A 19,997-nucleotide genomic window follows, 5' to 3' on the forward strand; every position below is an offset into this window, starting at 1 on the left:
AGCAACAACCCCTGGAGAGCCCAAGTGGGAGTGGTGAAAACGGGGAAGAAAAACAGGCTGGTCGTTGACTACAGTCAGACTATCAATCGGTACACGCAGCTCGACGCGTACTCCCTCCCACGTATATCTAATATGGTCAATCAGATTGCACAGTACCGGGTCTTCTCGACAGTGGATCTGAAATCTGCCTACCACTAGCTCACCATTCGCAAAGCGGACCGCCCGTACACCGCGTTTGAAGCAGACGGCCGCCTTTACCATTTCCTTAGGGTTCCCTTCAGCGTCACTAACGGGATCTCGGTCTTCCAACGGGAGATGGACCGAATGGTTGACCGGTATGGACTGCGGGCCACTTTCCCGTACCTGGATAACGTCACCATCTGTGGCCACGACCAGCAGGACCACGACGCTAACCTTTCCAAATTTCTCCACTCCGCCAAACTCCTCAACCTAACCTACAAGGAGAAGTGTGTGTTCAGCATGAACCGATTAGCCATCCTCGGCTATGGGGTTCAGAACGGAGTTCTAGGGCCCGACCCCGATGTCATGCACCCCCTCATGGAACTCCCATTCCCCCACTGTGAGGTAATGCATTTTGGAAGGTCTAAAGCAGGTAGGGAATATACAGTGAATGGTAGAACCCTCAAGAGTATTGAAAGTCAGAGAGATCTAGGTGTACAGGTCCACAGGTCACTGAAAGGGGCAACACAGGTGGAGAAGATAGTCAAGAAGGCATACGGCATGCTTGCCTTCATTGGCCGGGGCATTGAGTATAAGAATTGGCAAGTCATGTTGCAGCTGTATAGAACCTTAGTTAGGCCACACTTGGAATATAGTGTTCAATTCTGGTTGCCACACTACCAGAAGGATGTGGAGGCTTGAGAGAGGGTGCAGAAGAGAGTTACCAGGATGTTGCCTGGTATGGAGGGCATTAGCTATGAGGAGCGGTTGAATAAACTTGGTTTGTTCTCACCGGAACGACGGAATTTGAGGGGCGACCTGATAGAGGTATACAAAATTATGAGGGGCATAGACAGAGTGGATAGTCAGAGGCTTTTCTCCAGGGTAGAGGGGTCAATTACTAGGGAGCATAGGTTTAAGGTGCAAGGGGCAAGGTTTAGAGGAGATGTACGAGGCAAGTTTTTTACACAAAGGGTAGTGGGTGTCTGGAACTCTCTGCCGGAGGAGATGGTGGAAGCAGGGACGATAGTGACATTTAAGGCGCATCTTGACAAATACATGAATAGGATGGGAATAGAGGGATATGGACCCAGGAAGTGTAGAAGATTTTAGTTTCGACGGGCAGCATGGTCGGCACAGGCTTGGAGGGCCGAAGGACCTGTTCCTGTGCTGTACTTTTCTTTGTTCTTTGTTCACTGCCCCAACGCCCTCAAATGATGCCTGGGGTTCTTTTCGTACTACGCCAGTGGGTCCCTAACTATGCGGACAGGGCCCGCCCACTCATCCACTCCACCGGTTTCCCACTGACGGCTGAGGCTCACCAGGCCTTCAACCATATCAAGGCCGACATCGCCACGGCCGCGATGCACGCGGTCGACGAGACACTGCCCTTCCAAGTCGAGAGCGATGCATCAGACGTCGCTCTGGCTGCCACCCTCAACCAGGCAGGCAGGCCCGTGGCATTCTTTTCCCGTACCCTCCATGCCTCTGAAATTCGGCACTTCTCTGTCGAAAAGGAGGCCCAAGCTATCGTTGAAGCTGTGCGGCACTGGAGGCATTACCTGGCCGGCAGGAGATTCACTCTCCTCACAGACCAACGGTCGGTTGCCTTCATGTTTAACAACACACAGCGTGTTAAGATCAAAAATGGTAAGATCTTGCGGTGGAGGATCGAGCTCTCCACCTTTAATTACGAGATTTTGAATCGCCCCGGTAAGCTGAACGAGCCCCCCGATGCCCTGTCCCGAGGTACATGTGCCAGCGCACAAGTGGAACGACTCTGGACCCTGCACAACAATCTCTGTCACCCAGGGGTCACCCGCTTTTATCACTTCATTAAGGCCCGCAATCTGCCCTACTCCATCGAGGAAGTCAGGGCTGTCACCAGAGACTGCCAGGTCTGCGCGGAGTGTAAACCTCACTTCTACCTGCCAGACCGTGCGTGCCTGGTGAAGGCCTCCCGCCCCTTTGAACCCCTCAGCGTGGACTTCAAAGGGCCCTCCTCTCCACCGACCGCAACACGTATTTTCTCAATGTGGTCAACGAATATTCCAGATTCCGCTTTGCCATCCCATGCCCCGATATGACGTCTGCCACCGTCATCAAAGCCCTCAACACCATCTTCGCTCTGTTCGGTTTCCCCGCCTCCGTCCACAGCGACCGGGTATCCGCATTTATGAGCGATGAGCTGCTTCAGTACCTGCTCAACAGGGGCATTGCCTCGAGCAGGACGACCAGCTACAACCCCCGGGGAAACGGGCAGGTGGAGCGGGAGAATGGGACGGTCTGGAAGGCCGTCCAGCTGGCCCTATGGTCCAGAAATCTCCCGGCCTTCCGCTGGCAGGATGTCCTCCCCAACGCACTTCACTCCATTCAGTCGCTCCTGTGCATCGCGACTAACAAAACCCCCCATGAACATCTTTTTGCCTTCCCCAGGAAGTCCATCTCCGGGGTTTCGCTCCCAACGTGGCTGGGAGCTCCAGGACCCGTTCTCCTCTGCAAGCACGTGCGGCTCCACAAGGCGGACCCGTTGGTTGAGAGGGTACAGCTACTCCACGCAAACCCACAGTACGCCTACGTAGCTCATTCATGCAGTGTATACAATATAATACAACAGTGGTGACTACCACATTCACCCCCGCTGGACTCATTTTTAACGGGGTGAATGTGGTAGTCACCACTGTTGTATTATATTGTATACACTGCATACGAGGGTATTACAGTAAGGCCCCCGTACTACAAGTACGGGGGTAGATCCCTGCCTGCTGGCTCCGCCCAGTAGGCGGAGTATAAATGTGTGTGCTCACCGAACTGCTGCCATTTCGGCAGCAGCTGTAGGAGGCCACACATCTGTGTAATAAAGCCTCGATTACTCTCTACTCTTGTCTCGTCGTAATTGATAGTGCATCAGTTCCCTCGTGCTGGGACCTGGTCTCCCACCTGAAGCAGTCTCTCGGGTAGTGCTTTGCTTTTTGTTCAGGGTGCGCTCGCCATGGCGGGGGTGTGATGTGTTGGGTATGCCGGGTCTGCGAGGACTGTGTTTACTGCAGCAGTGAGAGAGATAGACTTCCAACACTTGAAGAAATGCAATTCAATTTTAGTGGACTCTTAACTATCATACATACTTTAACTATGGGTTGACACTGTGCTGACTTGACTGGAGACCTGAGGCTAACCTGACCAGACTATCTTACCACCACATGGTGGGTATTCTAGTTGTTGCTCACAGGCTCTGACTGTCTCAGAGGCTGCATCCCAAGAGAGCGGGAAAACTAGTGCCCCCTGGTAATATAGTGGCCGTGTCCTGTCTGGTGATTGGCTGCTGTGTTCTGTATGTTCATTGGTCATCCTTTGTGTCACTCACTGTCTGTCTGTGCACCATCATATACATGTGTGTATATTATGACAGGGTGGGGGCGGGTGGGCCTGGCATTGCCCCCCCCGTCAGCATTGGTTTTCCAGCCCATGTTCCTCGACAAACTTGTTTCGGCGGGGGCTGTGAAGAAGTATTCTCTTTCTTGGTACGTGACCCAGAATTTTGCTGGGTACAGCATACCAAAACGCACGTTGCTCTTGTGAAGAGCTGCTTTCGCTCTATTGAATTCGGCCCGTCTCCTGGCTCGGTCTGCCCCAATGTCCTCGTAAACTCTAATGGCATGTCCTTCCCATTTGCAGGTTCTGTTTTGCCTGGACCAGTGCAGGATTGTTTCCCTGTCTTGGTACCGGTGCAGTTTAGCTATAACTGCCCTCGAGTGGTCCCCTGCCTTGGGCTTCGGGCGCAGCGACCGGTGCACTCTGTCCATTTCTGGTGGGTTGGGGAAAGTTTTCCCCCCCACTAAGTTGCCCAGCATCTCGGCCACGTATGCCGTGGGGTTTCTACCCTCGATCTCCTCTGGTAGGCCCACTATCCTGACATTTTGCCTTCTCGAGCAGTTTTCCTGATTGTCCACTCTGCCCTTCAGGCTGCACTGCGTTGTGCCCAGTCTCGCCACCTCCTTCTCCAGGGCCGTGATCCGGTCGCTCGTGTCAGTCACAGCTTTTTCCAGCTCCTTAATGGTCACCTCTTGGGCTTCCAGTTTCTCCTCTGCTCTGCCCAGGGCGAGCTGCACCTCCGCCAGGGCCTTGGCCATTGCTGCCTGCACTGCGGCCTCTATGTCTGCTCCGGCCTCTGCCTTGTTTCCTTGCTGATGTTCCCTCAGCGCCTCGGCAAAGGCTGCCTTCCAGTTCCAGTTCCCCCCTGGCCCTGGGGGATAATGCTCCTGTCTGCCCAGTTCTTTTTGTTGCAGTGAACCATCCGTTCCGCTGCTTCGTGCGCTGATTAGCTCGTCTGAACGGGCTCGCCCATTGCCCCGTCTGCTTTTGGTGCCCTTTCTCCCTCTGCTTTGGCTCCCTTCTGGCATTTTTTTCCCCTCCCCTTTTTTTTTCTTTTCTTTTTCCCTCCCTTCTCTCCTTTACCACTTTTTATTAAACCAAATTCTTTTCAAGAATTTTTTTTTTTTTTTAAAGTGATAAAATGTCTTTCTCTTTAAAACTTTTCTTTTCAATGTTTTTCCTTGAAAAAGGGGAAATTCTCTTTTCTTTCCCCTCACTCATCCACGGTGGCGAGAGTGAGAGAGGCTTCTGGTTGGGCCGGGAGTCCCATTTTGTTCCGCCGCCTGCCTCATGGTGGTCGCCGCTGGGGGAGGTCGGTCCTTGCTGCTGGCTTGGTCCCCGCTTTGGTGCGGGCCACCGCTCGTCTTACCCCGCGTTTTCCTGCCGGGGGGGGGGGGGGGGGGGGTCGTTCCAGCTGGCTCGGTCCCCGCTTTGGCCTGGGCCACCGCTCGTCCAGCCCTGCGCTCTGCTGCCGTGCATGGGGGGGGGGGGGGAGGGGAAGCGCCCACGTCTCCTGCTTTAATGAGCTTTGGAGTCCGTGTTTTCTTCGTCCCCATTCTCTTGTTGCGGAGGGCCCAAACGGGTGAATTTGCACGCTTGGCTGCAAGTTCTCGGCGAGGAGCAGGACACAACTTTGTTTCCCCCCCAGGAGCTCCTCCACCCGCGACCGCTCCCTTCCCTCGCTGGAAGCCGAATCCCCACAGACGGTATAGATGACGGTTCACCCGAGATTTTTGTTTGTTTTCCAATGGCTCACTATTTTTACCCCAAAGGCCTTTTTAAGCGGGATCATGCGGTGATCTCTGGGTTTGTATCGGCAGGCAAAACCCCACGGGGAAGGAAGGTGCTGTTGGAGCGGAGCCGAGGGGGTGGGGTTGGCCTTACTGAACTTCAGGAATTACTACTGGGCGGCAAATATAGCCATTATCAGGAAGTGGGTAGTGGGGGAGGGGTTGGTCTGGGAGCAGGTGGAGGCGGTGTAATGTAGGTGCACAAGCTTAGGGGCACTGGTAACAGCACCTCTGCCATTCTCGCCAGCTCGGTACTCCACAAGCCCGGTGGTGGTGGCGGCTCTGAGAGTTTGGGGGCAGTGGCGGAAGCATATGGGAGTGGAGGGAGCATCGGTGTGGGCTCCAATCTGTGGCAACCACCGGTTTGTGCCAGGGAGGTTGAATGGGGGATTTCGGAGGTGGCAGAGAGCAGGGATTGAGAGACTGGTGGATGTGTTTATTGATGGGAGCTTTCCCTGTTTGGAGGAGGAGTTTGAATTGCCGGGACGGAATGGGTTTTGGTATCTGCAGGTTAGGGATTTTGTACGAAGGCAGGTTTCGACCTTTCCACTTCTACCGCCGCAGGAGATACAGGATAAGGTAGTTTCAAAAATGGGGGTGGGGGTGGGGAAGGTCTCGGAAATTTATAAAGAGCTCATGGAGTGGGAGGGAACTCAGATAAGGGAGGTAAAGCACAAGTGGGAAGATGAGCTGGGTAAGGAACTAGAGGCGGGTCAGTGGGAGAATACTCTTGAGCAGAGTCAAGAGTCCTCATTATGTGCCAGGCTCAGCCTGCTACAATTCAAGGTGGTTCACCGGGCACACATGACGGTGGCCCGGATGAGCAGATTTTTTGGGCTGGAGGACAGGTGTGGGCGGTGTGTGGGAGGGCCCGCAAACCATGTTCACATGTTCTGGGCCTGTCTGAAGCTTAGGGGATTCTGGCAGGGATTTGCGGATGTCATGTTCACAGTTCTAAAAACGAGGGTGGCACCGAGTCCAGAGGTGGCAATTTTTGGGAGTGTCGGAAGATCCAGGAGTCCAGGGGGCGAGAGGGCTGGCATCTTGGCATTTGCCTCCTTGGTAACCTGGAGACGGATCCTGTTAGCGTGGAGGGGCTTGGAGCCCCCAGAATCAGGGGTATGGGTTAGCGGCATGGCTGGTTTCTCAGGCATGAGAAAATTAAGTTCGCTCTGAGAGGATCAATGTTCGGGTTCGTCCGGAGGAGGCAGCCGTTTATTGACTTCTTTGGAGAAAACTAAACTGTTAGCAGATTCAGTAGGAAAGATGGCAGGGGGGTTAGGGAACGTTGGGGGGGTGGGGGGGTGTATAGACAATAGAACATTACAGGCCCTCCGGCCCTCGATATTGCGCTGACATGTCAAACCAATTTAAAGCCCATCTACACTATTCCATTATCATCCATATGTCTATCCAATGGCCATTTAAATGCCCTTGATCTTGGCGAGTCCACTACTGTTTCAGGCAGGGCATTCCACGCCCCTACTACTCTCGGAGTAAAGAACCTACCTCTGACATCTGTCCTATATCTATCGTCCCTCAATTTAAAGCTATGTCCCCTCATGCTAGACATCACCATCGCAGGAAAAAGGCTCTCACTGTCCACCCTATCTAATCCTGATCATCTTGTATGCCTCTATTAAGTCACCTCTTAACCTTCTCTCTAACAAAAACAGCCTCTGGGACTTCCGGGTCGCGGCGATGCGGAGCTAAGCCGCGCGAGTCGGCAGCTCCTGCAGAAACGGACTTTTGGGCCCACTAACGGAGCCCCAACGGACCTGTAAAAAAAAAAAAAAAAACCCGTGGGGAAGAACGGAGGAAGCCCCCTACAGCCCTGCATGGACTGGTCCCGCAGTGAAACAGCGAGGAAAGCGGCCCTGGAGCAGCGGGAGAAGAAAGAAGAAAAAAACAAAACGGCGGCGCCCACGGACAGAGAGGAGATGAGAGAGTTCATCAAGTGCTGCTTCGAGGAGCTGCGTAAGCCTGTGGAAGTAGTTGAGTCGGAAACATTAGGGACCTTCAAGCAGCTATTGGATAGGTACATGGATTACGGTTAAATGATATAGTGTAGATTTATTTGTTCTCAAGGGCAGCACGGTAGCATTGTGGATAGCACAATTGCTTCACAGCTCCAGGGTCCCAGGTTCGATTCCGGCTTGGGTCACTGTCTGTGCGGAGTCTGCACGTCCTCCCCGTGTCTGCGTGGGTTTCCTCCGGGTGCTCCGGTTTCCTCCCACAATCCAAAGATGTGCGGGTTAGGTGAATTGGCCAATGATAAATTGCCCTTAATGTCCAAATTGCCCTTGGTGTTGGGTGGAGGTGTTGAGTTTGGGTCGGGTGCTCTTTCCAAGAGCCGGTGCAGACTCAAAGGGCCGAATGGCCTCCTTCTGCACTGTAAATTCAATGATAATCTATGATTAATCTAGGACAAAGGTTCGGCACAACATCGTGGGCCGAAGGGCCTGTTCTGTGCTGTATTTTCTATGTTCTATGTAAGGAGATGGTGGCGCCTATACTGGCAATGGTAGAAAAACTTGGAGCAACCCAGAAAGCTCAAGAGGTGAAGATTCAGGAGATCCAGGAAAAAGTGAGTGAGAACGGCGATGATCTCGTGGGCCTGGCGTAGAGAGTGGAGCGGCACGAGGCGCTGCACAAGACGTGGGCGGGAAGACTCGAAGACCTGGAGAACAGATCAAGGAGAAACAACTTGAGGATCCTGGGTCTCCCAGAAGGAATGGAGGGGGCCGATGCCGCGGCATATGTGGGCACAATGATCGGGACGCTGATGGGTGTGGAGGCACCCCCGAGATTGCTGGAGCTGGATGGGGCGCACCGAGTGCTAGCGAGGAAGCCCAATGCAAAAGAGCCGCCAAGGGCGATGGTGGTGAGATTTCACCGGTTTACGGACAGAGAGAGGGTCTTGAAATGGGCCAAGAAGGAACGGAGCAGCAAGTGGGACAACGCGGAGATCAGAATATACCCGGACTGGAGCGCGGAGGGCGCTAAGCGGAGAGAGGGTTTCAACCGAGCCAAAGCGGTGCTGCACCGGAAAGTGGTGAAATTTGGAATTTTGCAGCCAGCGCGACTGTGGGTTACACATAATGGCCAACACCACGACTTTGAAACGCCCGAAGAGGCGTGGACCTTTATATTAGCTGAAAAATTGGACTCTGGGCAGGGCGCTCATCCCGAGAGTGGGGGGGACGGAGTATTCGGCCATAGCCGTTTCGGACCATGCCCCGCACTGGGTGGAACTGGAGCTGGGAGAGGAGAGGGACCAACGCCCGCTGTGGCGGTTGGATGTGGGACTGCTGGCCGATGAGGTGGTGTGTGGGAAGGTGAGGGGGTGTATTGAAAGGTACTTGGAGGCCAACGGGGAGGTGCGAGTGGGGGTGGTATGGGAGGCGTTGAAGGCGGTGATCAGGGGAGAGCTGAGATCTCCATCAGGGCTCATAGGGAGAAGATAGAGGGAATGGAAAGGGAGAGGCTAGTGTGGGAGATCTTGCGGGTGGACAAGAAATACGCAGAGGCCCCGGAGGAAAGATTACTTGGGGAAAGGCGACGGCTCCAGACGGAGTTTGACCTGCTGACCACAGGCAAGGCGGAGGCACAGTGGAGGAAGGCGCAAGGGGCGACTTACGAGTACGGGGAAAAGGCTAGTCGGATGCTGGCGTACCAGCTCCGTAAGAGGGCGGCAGCGAGGGAAATAGGGGAAATCAAAGATGGAAGGGGAGCCACGGTTCGAAGTGCAACGAAAATAAATAAGGTATTTAAGGACTTCTATGAAGAGCTGTACAGATCCCAGCCCCCAGGGGGGGAAGGGGGGGATGAGGCGATTCCTGGACCAGCTGGGGTTCCTGAGGGTGGAGGAGCAGGAGGCGGTTGGTTTGGGGGCATCAATTGGGCTGGAGGAGTTGAGTAAGGGTTTGGGGAACATGCAGGCGGGGAAGGCCCGGGGGCCGGACGGGTTCCCGGTGGAAATCTACAGAAAATATGTGGACCTGCTGGCCCCGCTACTAGTGAGGACCTTCAACGAGGCAAGAGAGGCGGGAACCCTGCCCCAGCCAATGTCGGAGGCGACAATCCCCCTGATCCTAAAGCGAGACAAGGATCCACTGCAGTGTGGATCGTACAGGCCGATTTCGCTCCTTAATGTGGATGCTAAGCTATTGGCGAAGGTACTGGCCACTAGGATTGAGGACTGTGTCCCGGGGGTGATTCACGAGGACCAAACGGGATTCGTAAAGGGCAGGCAGTTAAATACCAATGTGCGGCGGCTCTTAAACGTGATAACAATGACATCGGAGGAGGGAGAGGCGGAGATAGTGGCAGCTATGGACGCGGAGAAGGCCTTTGACCGAGTAGAGTGGGAGTACCTCTGGGAAGTATTGCGCAGGTTTGGGTTCGGGGGAGGGTTCATTAGATGGGTTAAGCTCCTTCACAGCGCCCCGGTGGTGAGCGTAGTGACAAACCGGCGGAGGTCAGAGTACTTTCGGCTGTACCGAGGGACGAGACAGGGGTGCCCCCTGTCCCCCCTGTTGTTTGCATTGGCGATCGAACCCTTGGCCATATTATTTAGGGAGTCTCAGAAATGGAGGGGGATAGTCCGCAGGGGTGAGGAGCATCGGGTATCGCTATATGCGGATGACCTGCTGCTATACGTGGCGGACCCAATGGAGGGGATGGTGGAGGTCATGCAGACTCTGAAGGAGTTTGGAGAGTTTTCGGGCTACAAGCTTAATGTAGAGAAGAGTGAGCTTTTTGTATTACAGGCAGGGGACCAAGAAAGAGGGATAGGGGACCTACCGCTGAGGAGGGCGGAGAGGACTTTTAGGTATCTGGGGATCCAGATAGCCAGAAGTTGGGGGGCCCTACATAAACTGAATTTGACGAGGGTGGTGGAGCAAATGGAGGAGGATTTTAAAAGATGGGTCATGCTCCCGCTCTCGTTGGCGGGTAGGGTGCAGTCGGTCAAAATGGTGGTCCTTCCGAGGTTTTTGTTCGTGTTTCAGTGCCTCCCCATTGTGATCACCAAGGGCTTTTTCAAGAGAGTAGGTAGGAGTATTATGGGGTATGTGTGGGCAAATAAGACCCCGAGGATTAGGAGAGGGTTCTTGGAACGCAACAGGGACCGAGAAGGGTTGGCTTTGCCAAACCTAGAGAGTTACTACTGGGCAGCAAATGTGGCGATGATCCGTAAGTGGGTTATGGAGGTAGAGGGGGCGGCATGGAAGAGGATGGAGATGGCGTCCTGTAAAGGAACGAGCCTGGGGGCGTTGGTAACGGCACCGCTGCCGCTCTCGCCGACAAAACACACCACAAGCACGGTGGTGGCGGCAACATTAAAGATCTGGGGCCAGTGGAGAAGACACAGGGGTGCAATGGGAGCATCGGTGTGGTCCCCGATCAGGGGTAACCACCGGTTTGTCCCGGGGAAGATGGACGGGGGGGGGGGGGGGGGGGTTCCAAGGCTGGCATCGGGCGGGGATAAGAAGAATGGGGGACCTGTTCATTGACCGTACATTTGCGAGCCTAGGGGCACTGGAGGAGAAATTTGAGTTACCCCCGGGAAATGCATTTAGATATATGCAGGTGAGGGCTTTTGTGAGGCGACAGGTGAGGGAATTTCCGTTGCTCCCGGCACAGGAAGTTCAAGACAGGGTGATCTCGGGGGTATGGGTCGGGGAGGGCAAGATGTCGGAAATATACCAAGAGGTGAAAGAAGAGGGGGAAGCGCTAGTAGAAGAACTGAAAGGTAAATGGGAGGAGGAGCTGGGGGAGGAGATTGAGGAAGGGCTATGGGCCAACGCCCTGGGTAGGGTTAATACCTCCTCCTCGTGTGCCAGGCTCAGTCTGATACAATTTAAGGTGGTTCACAGAGCGCATTTGACGAGGGCGAGGCTGAGTAGGTTCTTTGGGGTAGAGGATAGATGTGAAAGATGTTCAGGGAGCCCGGCGAACCATGTCCATATGTTTTGGTCATACCCGGCATTGGAGGGGTTCTGGAGAGGAGTGGCGGGAGTAATATCCCAGGTGGTGAAAGTCCGGGTCAAGCCAAGCTGGGGGCTAGCAATATTTGGAGTCGTGGATGAGCCGGGAGTGCAGGAGGCGAAAGAAGCCGGAATTCTGGCCTTTGCGTCCCTAGTAGCCCGGCGAAGGGTCTTGCTATTGTGGAAGGAGGCGAAGCCCCCCAGCCTGGAGGCCTGGATTAACGACATGGCGGGGTTCATAAAATTGGAGAGAATTAAGTTTGCTTTGAGAGGGTCTGTACAGGGGTGCTACAAGCGGTGGCAACCGTTCCTAGAATATCTCGCGGAGCGTTAGAAGAAGGTCGATCAGCAGCAGCAGCAACCCTGGCCGGGGGCGGGGGGGAACGGGAGACTGTTTGAGGGGATGGACGAGCGGGAGATAGCATGGAGGGTGGGGGGAAACGGTACGTGTGGCCAAGAGCCAGTGTATAAAGCTATGTAAATATACCATCTTGCCTTGTATATATCTTGCTCAGGGAGAATTTGCGTTATTTTGTTACGGGGGGGGGGGTTATTGTTTGTAAGGGGAAAAAATTGTGTTGTTAAAAAACCTTAATAAAAATATTTTTTTTAAAAACAAAAACAGCCTCAGGTCCCTCAGCCTTTCCTCATAAGATCTTCCCTCCCTCCATACCAGGCAACATTCTGGTAAATCTCCTCAGCACCCTTTCCAATGATTCTACATCCTTATAATGCGGCGACCAGAACTGCACGCAATACTCCAAATGCGGCCGCACCAGAGTTTTGTATAGCTGCAACATGACCTCATGGCTCCGAAACTCAATCCCTCTACCAATAAAAGCTAACACACCGTACACATTCTTAACAACCCTATCAACCTGGGTGGCAACGTTCAGGGATCTATGTACACGGACACTGAGATCTCTCTGCTCATTCACACTGCCAAGAATCTTACCATTAGCCCAGTACTCTATATTCCTGTTACTCCTTCCAAAATGAATCACATCACACTTTTCTGCATTAAACTCCATTTGCCACTTCTCAGCCCAGCTCTGCAGCTTATCTATGTCCCTCCGTAACCTGCAACATCCTTCCGCACTGTTCACAACTCCACCGACTTTAGTGTCATCCTCAAATTTCTCACCCATCCTTCTACGCCCTCCTCCAGGTCATTTATAAAAATAACAATCAGCAGTGGCCCCAAAACAGATCCTTGTGGTACACCACTAATAACCGAACTCCAGGCTGAACATTTCCCATCAACCACCACCTTCTTCCAGCTAGCCAATTTCTGATCCAAACCGCTAAATCACCCTCAATCCCATGCCTCCATATTTTCTGCAATAGCCTATCGTGGGGAACCTTATCAAAGGCTTTACTGAAATCCATATACACCACAAACTGCTTTACCCTCATCCACCTGTTTGGTCACCTTCTCAAAGAACTCTATAAGGTTTGTGAGGCACAACCTACCCTTCACAAAACCGTGTTGACGATCCCTAATCAAATTCCTTTCTAGATGATTATAAATCCTATCTCTTATAATCCTTTCCAAGACTTTGCCCACAACAGAAGTAAGGCTCACTGGTCTATAGTTACCGGGGTTGTTCTCTACTCCCCTTCTTGAACAAGGCAACAACATTTGCTATCCTCCAGTCTTCTGGCACTATTCCTGTAGAAAATGACGACATAAAGATCAAAGCCAAAGGCTCTGCAATCTCCTCCCTAGCTTCCCAGAGAATCCTAGGATAAATCCCATCCGGCCCAGGGGACTTATCTATTTTCACACTTTCCAGAATTGCGAACACCTCCTTCTGAACCTCAATCCCGTCTAGTCTAGTAGCCTGTATCTCAGTATTCTCCTCGAGAACATTGTCTTTTTCCTGTGTGAATACTGATGAAAAATATTCATTTAGCGCCTCTCCTATCTCCTCGGACTCCACGCACAACTTCCCACTACTGTCCTTGACTGACCCTAATCATTCTTTTATTCTTGACATACCTATAGAAAGCTTCAGGGTTTTCCTTGACCCTACCTGCCAAGGACTTCTCATGTCCCCTCCTGGCTCTTCATAGCTCTCTCTTTAGGTCTCATCTTTACATAAGCCTCCTTCTTCCTCTTTACAAGTGATTCAACTACTTTAGTAAACCACGGTTCCCTCGCTCGACCACTTCCTCCCTGCCCGATAGGCACCTACTTATCAAGGACACGCAGTAGCTGTTCCTTGAACAAGCTCCACATTTCAATTGTGCCCATCCCCTGCAGTTCCTTCCCTATCCTATGCATCCTAAGTCTTGCCTAATCGCATCATAATTGTCTTTCCCCCAGCTATAATTCTTGCCCTGCGGTATATACCTCTCCCTTTCCATCGCTAAAGCAAACGTAACCGAATTGTGGTCACTATCACCAAAGTGCTCACCTACCTCTAAATCTAACACCTGGCCTGGTTCATTACCCAGTACCAAATCCAATGTGACCTCGCCTCTTGTTGGCCTATCTACATAGTGTGTCAGGAAACCCTCCTGCACACATTGGACAAAAACGGACCCATCTAAAGTACTCAAACTATAGCGTTTCCAGTAAATATTTGGAAAGTTAAAGTCCCCCATAACAACTACCCTGTTACTTTACTCCTGTCCAAAATCATCTTTGCAACCCTTTCCTCTACATCTCTGGAACCTTTCAGAGGCCTATAGAAAACTCCTAACAGGGTGACCTCCTTTCCTGTTTCTAACCTCAGCCCATACTACCTCAGTAGACAAGTCCTCATCAACCGTCCTTTCTGCCACCGTAATACTGTCCTTGACTAACAATGCCACCCCTCCCCCTCTTTTACCACCTTCCCTGAGCTTACTGAAACATCTAAACCCCTGAACCTGCAACAACCATTCCTGTACCTGCTCTATCCATGTCTCCGAAATGGCCACAACATTGAAGTCCCAGGTACCAATCCATGCTGCAAGTTCACCCACCTTATTTCGGATGCACCTGGCGTTGAAGTAGACAAACTTCAAACCACCTTCCTGCCTGCCGATACACTCCAGTGACCTTGAAACCTTACTCATGACCTCACTACTCTCAACCTCCTGTCCACTGGAGCTACAATTCAGGTTCCCACCCCCCTGTTGAATTAGTTTAAACCCTCCCGAAGAGCATTAGCAAATTTCCCCCCCAGGATATTGGTACCCCTCTGGTTCAGGTGTAGACCATCCCATTTGTAGAGGTCCCACCTACCCCAGAATGAGCCCAAATTATCCAGGTATCTGAATCCCTCCCTCCTGCACCATCCCTGTAGCCACGTGTTCAACTGTTCTCTCTCCCTATTCCTCGTCTCGCTAGCACGTAGCACGGGTAACGACCCAGAGATAATAACTGTGTTTGTTCCAGCTCTAAGATTCCACCCTAGCTCCCTGAATAACTGCCTTACATCCCCATCCCTTTTCCTACCTATGTCGTTGGTGCCTATGTGGACCACGACTTGGGGCTGTTTCCCCTCCCACTTAAGGATCCCCAAAACACGATCCGAGACATCACGGACCCTGGTACCTGGGAGGCAACACACCAAGTCTCTTTCGTTCCCACAGAATCTCCTATCTGTCCCCCTAACTATGGAGTCCCCAATGACTAATGCTCTACTCCTCTCTCCCCTTCCCTTCTGAGCAACAGGGACAGACTCTGTGCCAGAGACCTGTACCCCATGGCTTACTCCTGATAAGTCTTCCCCCCCCCGGCCTCCCACCACCAGTATCCAAAGCGGTATACCTGTTACTAAGGGGAAAGACCACAGGGGATTCCTGTACTGACTGCTTCCTCCCAGCCCCTCTCACCGTCACCCATCTATCTTCATTCTTCTTGGGGAGTTAGTTTATAGTTTATTTTAGGCGGGATCAGTGAGAGGAGATGGAGGGACTGGGGAATTGTGTATAAACCATGTTTGCTGGGTATGGTTGTTGGTTGGGGGGGGTGCTATGTACTGAATTAAGTTTACATTTGTATTTGTTATAAAATCATAAATGCCTTCATAAAATGTTTTTAAAACAAGAAGGAAAGTGATGGTAACATTGAATTTCATATGAAGCTTGAAAACAACATAATTCAGTCCCAGTCGAAAACCTTGAAATTAAACAAAGGCAATTACTCAGGTATGAGTACAGAGCTGGTTAAGGTTGATTGGGTAAAATCACTGGATTATGTGGTGGTAAATAAAGAAGAGAATTATAAATTGCATCGGCAAGCAGGAAGCCTCATGATTGGGAGTGTTTTACAAACCAGGAAAGGGCCACCAAAAGGGAAATAATATAGTGACAAAAAACTAGCCAGGAAAACCGATTCATGTGGCCGAAGCTGTACAAAGTGCAGCTAAAGCAAATGTCACTTCCTTAGAAACAGGGACAGGAATAATTACAGAGGAAACAAGGAAATCACAGACATTGAATAGTTATTTTGTGTCCTTCTTCAGCATGGAAGACACATGTTCCACAGCAGATATAGAGGCCGGAATTCTCCGGCCGTTCCACGGCAGCGGGATTCTCTGATGCCACTGGCAGCACACCCCCGCCTGCTTTCCCGGTGGAGTGGGGTGGCTTCAATGAGAATACTGACTAAGTATTGTTAATAAAGATTTCCGTGTAGCTTATACAAGACTACCTCGTTTTATCCAAACAGTATCCTTCAAGCGCAGTGACAACAGAACAGATCATGGTAAATTCGGTAGAATTCATCAGTTTTCCATGGATTTTAGAAACTCAAGTTGTGGTTTGATCAAAGTTTTCAGGATATCCTGGGGAACTGACAGAGGAGACGGGGACAAACTGTTTCTGCTGGTTGGAGAAGTCCAGGACTAGGGGGCTTGGTCTGATAAAAGGGAGCCGTAGAGTGGACTTAGAAAATACTTCAACACACAAGATTGGAAATGTCTGCTGCTAAAGACAATTCATTCTAAATCAATAATAAATTTGACATCTGATATTTTGAGATTTTCGTCAACCAAAGGTGCTCATGATGGAGATGAAAGGTGGGGAAATGGAGTCAGAAAGCAGAGGAGACACAATTCATTGAACGGTGGGATAGACTCGAGGGGCCAAATGCACCATCTCCGTAATGAAGGGAAAGGATTGTAATTTGTGCCTGAGCGAGCAGAGCACCAATAGAAAAAGGTTGGGAAGGTGTGGAGAACAAATCAAATAATACAGTGTCAAGACTGTGGCCTTTGAGTAGGGAGAAAATGAGCAAGCAAATGCCTACGGCCATACTGGTCTGAAAACGCCTGATCTCGTCTGAAAACGCCTGATCTCGGAAACTAAGCAGACTCAGGTCTGGTTAGTACTTGGATGGGAGACTGCCTGGGAATACCAGCTGCAGTAGGCTTTTGCTGCCACCAGAGGCTGCTCAAACCTCACCATCCTCACACTCACATTCAGCAATCCACAAACATCCTTTTCACTCCTGCGCGCACACACACACACACACAAACTCTCTATCTTATTGCTGTACATTATCCTCCTGCTACACAAAGACAAGAGGGCTGATTGAGATGGGAGAAGAAACGCAAAATACCAGGGCGAGATTCTCTGGCCTCCCGTGACGTATTTCTTGGCAGCGGGAGGCTGGCCCATTGTTGGCCGGCAGCGGCACCTTCCGGTCCCGCCGGTATGAATCCACCCCACGCTGCCGGGAAACCCGCAGCAGTGTGAACAACCAGAAGAACTCACCCCAGGTCTTAGATTACTTTTGTCCACTCATACTCTACTCTGAATGTTCACTTCCCAGATTCTTTACCACGTCATTCTGTTTTCAAAGAATCTTAGAACTAGGGGTGTGGATAGGGCTTGAAACTAAAATCGTTACGACGGTGGAGGGGGCGTGCTAGGTGGATAAAGGTGTAGGGAGTGGTTTCCGGTAGCGGCCATGGAGTAAGTGGTTGCACATTTGGTGGCTCCCGCTCGAGGTGGTTTTTTTCGGACCTTTCCCCAGTTAACGGGTGGATGTGGGGAGGCAAAAAGGTGCAGGAGAGTTGTAGAAGGTACACCCACTGGTGTGTGGAGCTGAGGGCCAGACGCAGTCACAAAAGAGGAGAACAGATTGCAAAAGTTGGTGCGGTGCCTGCAATGCACGTGGAGATGGCAGAGGGTCAGGGAGCGGCCCTGCCAGCTCAGTGGTCAACGGAGCAGTGGTGGGCTTCCTGAACGGGAAGTTCACCCAGCAACGCAAGGAGAATCTGGAGGACCTGGCATGGGCGGTGGATTCGATTAAGGCAGTGATCGACCGCGTGGAGACTGATGTGTTAGGCAGGTAGGTTCGATGTGGACTGCACTCGATGCAGGGAAGCTAGAAACAGACTTCTAACACTGGAGAAGATCCAACACTGTTTTATTCAACGATAGAACTGATATACATATTCAGCTGTGGGTCGACACTATACTGAACTGACTGGAGATCTTTTAGTCGCCTGACCAGACTTACTAGCTACCGCATGGTGTTTGCCCTTGCTAGCTCGTGGACTCTGATTGTCTCAGCAGCTGGGTCCCGAGAGAGAGGGGAACCTTGTGCCCTCTGGCTTTATAGTGGTAGTGTCCTGTCTGGTGATTGGCTGCACTGTGTTGTGTGCTTACTGGTCATCCTGTATGTCAATCACTGCCTGTCTGCATCTCATTATATACACGAGTGGATATTATGACAGAGACGAGGCTGGAGGCCCAGGGTCAGGGCCAGAAGATGGAGGAGATGGTGGAGGAACATACGGAGCAGTTTGTCTAGATGGCAGCAGAGATAGAGCTGATGCCGGATCAGCAGAGGCGTCTCCAGGAGAAAGTCGAAGAACTGGAGAACCGGTGACGCAGACAGAATATTAGGATTGTGGGCCTGCTGGAGAGAAGTGACTGAGCCGACGCTGGCGCGTATGTGGGGAGGAGGCTGGAGAAGCTGCTGGGAGAGGGAGCATTCACACGGCCTCTGGAGGTGGATCAAGCGCATAGGGCGCTAATGAGAAAACCCGGGGAACAAGCCGAAGAGGATGGTGCGTTTGCACCGTTTCCTGGATAAGGAGCGGATCATGAGGTGGGCCAGGCAGACTAGGCACTGCAGCTGGGAGCGCAGTGAACTTTGAATATATCAGGATCTGGGTGCAGAACTGGCCAAGAGGAGTTTCAATAAGGCCAAGGCGGCCCCCTTCAAGAAGGGTGAAGTTTGTGAAATTGTACCCGCCACATCTGTGGGTGACTTACGAAGGCCGGGAGCTGTACTATGGGACGTCGAAGGAGGAGGCGATGGAGTTTAACAGAGGCAATGGACTGGCAGGAGAAGGTGCACATTGAACTTTGGTGGAGATGCTTGGGTGCTGTATTTAATTTGTGTTTGGGGCCATTGTTCGTCTTCAGGTTTATTTTTGTTCTTTGTTGGAAGATTGAGTGTTGATCTCTTCGATTGGGCTTGGGGAGGGGTTGTTTTTGTTTGCACTAGCAGGATGATTGAGCGGGGGGGGTGGGGGGAATCAGGGGAGGGTAGGATGCTAGCCCACCCCCCAGGCTGATCACATGAAACGTGCTAGGGTTGAATGGACTGGTCAAGAAGGCCTATGTATTCACACATTTAAAAAGGTTGAAAGCGGATGTGGCCGTGCTACAAGAGACCCACCTGAAGGTGGGGAGCGAGACTAGACTGAGGAAGGGGTGGGTTGGTGTAGAAGCCAGGTATTTCGAATACAACAAGTATAGGTAAAAGATAGCTGTTTAAGCATAAATATTAAGCCCCAGTTTTAAATACCCATTTATACAGCATTATTCACTTTTACTTGGGTTCGTTGTTCTGGCAAATGCATATATTCAAAGTCAGTGTGACATTAAAACAGCACAGTTGCAAGACAATTTGACACTGCTGGTGCTAATTATCAAGGACAAGGACTGAATACCATAGCAACATGAAGGCACCATTGTTCACAATGCAGATAACAGCTAAGTCAGCAAAAGACCAGTTTTTGTTGGTCAGAATATCACATTCCATAACATGAAGACATGAAACAATTAAAAGCTAATGTTGCACATTGAAGATGGACGGCTTGCCATCAAATCAAATGTGTTTGAGTCTAACCCAAACCAATTAGGATTATATTGGGGTGTGATTAGATGACTTAAGAGACATGAAAGTGTATAACTGAAAAGTTTCCGCCCGCCATTTTAGTGTCTTTCTGTTAGTCTGTGTGTTGTGTTGTGTTGTCTTTCTGTTAGTTAGTGTTGAGTTGTCTTTAAGGGGGTTCTGTCTTTGATTTTTTGATTCTGTCAGTCTGTCAGTCTGCTTTTGACTTTGACTTTGACTTTAGCTGAAGATTAGCTCTCTCTCTCTCTTCATGTTTCATTGCCAGACTTTGACCATTTTTTTAAAAAAAATTTTATTCTCCTTTTTCACATTTTCTCCCACATTTACACCCATCAACAATAAACAATAATCAGCAAGATATGTCAGTCCCCATAATAACAACGATCCCATCTACCCACCAACCCCCCGAACCTCAACCCGCATGTTTACATAAACAAATGACAAAAAGGAATCAGGGATTACCCGTAGTCACCCTTAATCTTACACAGCTCCCACCCCCTCTCTTTCCCCCCCCCCCCCCCCCACCGCAGGTCTCCAGCTCCTCCCATCCACTGCCTCTTGTAAAACTCCTCC

General features: G+C 51.3%; 1 pseudogene; it reads left to right on the forward strand.

Annotated features, from left to right (window-relative positions):
• Window positions 1-16,571: 16,571 nt before the first annotated feature.
• On the forward strand, window positions 16,572-16,700 carry LOC140387581 (5S ribosomal RNA; annotated as a pseudogene).
• The last annotated feature ends 3,297 nt before the right edge of the window (window positions 16,701-19,997 follow it).

Source organism: Scyliorhinus torazame, chromosome 12, assembly GCF_047496885.1.
Source record: "Scyliorhinus torazame isolate Kashiwa2021f chromosome 12, sScyTor2.1, whole genome shotgun sequence".
In the NCBI taxonomy this organism is placed as follows: domain Eukaryota; kingdom Metazoa; phylum Chordata; class Chondrichthyes; order Carcharhiniformes; family Scyliorhinidae; genus Scyliorhinus; species Scyliorhinus torazame.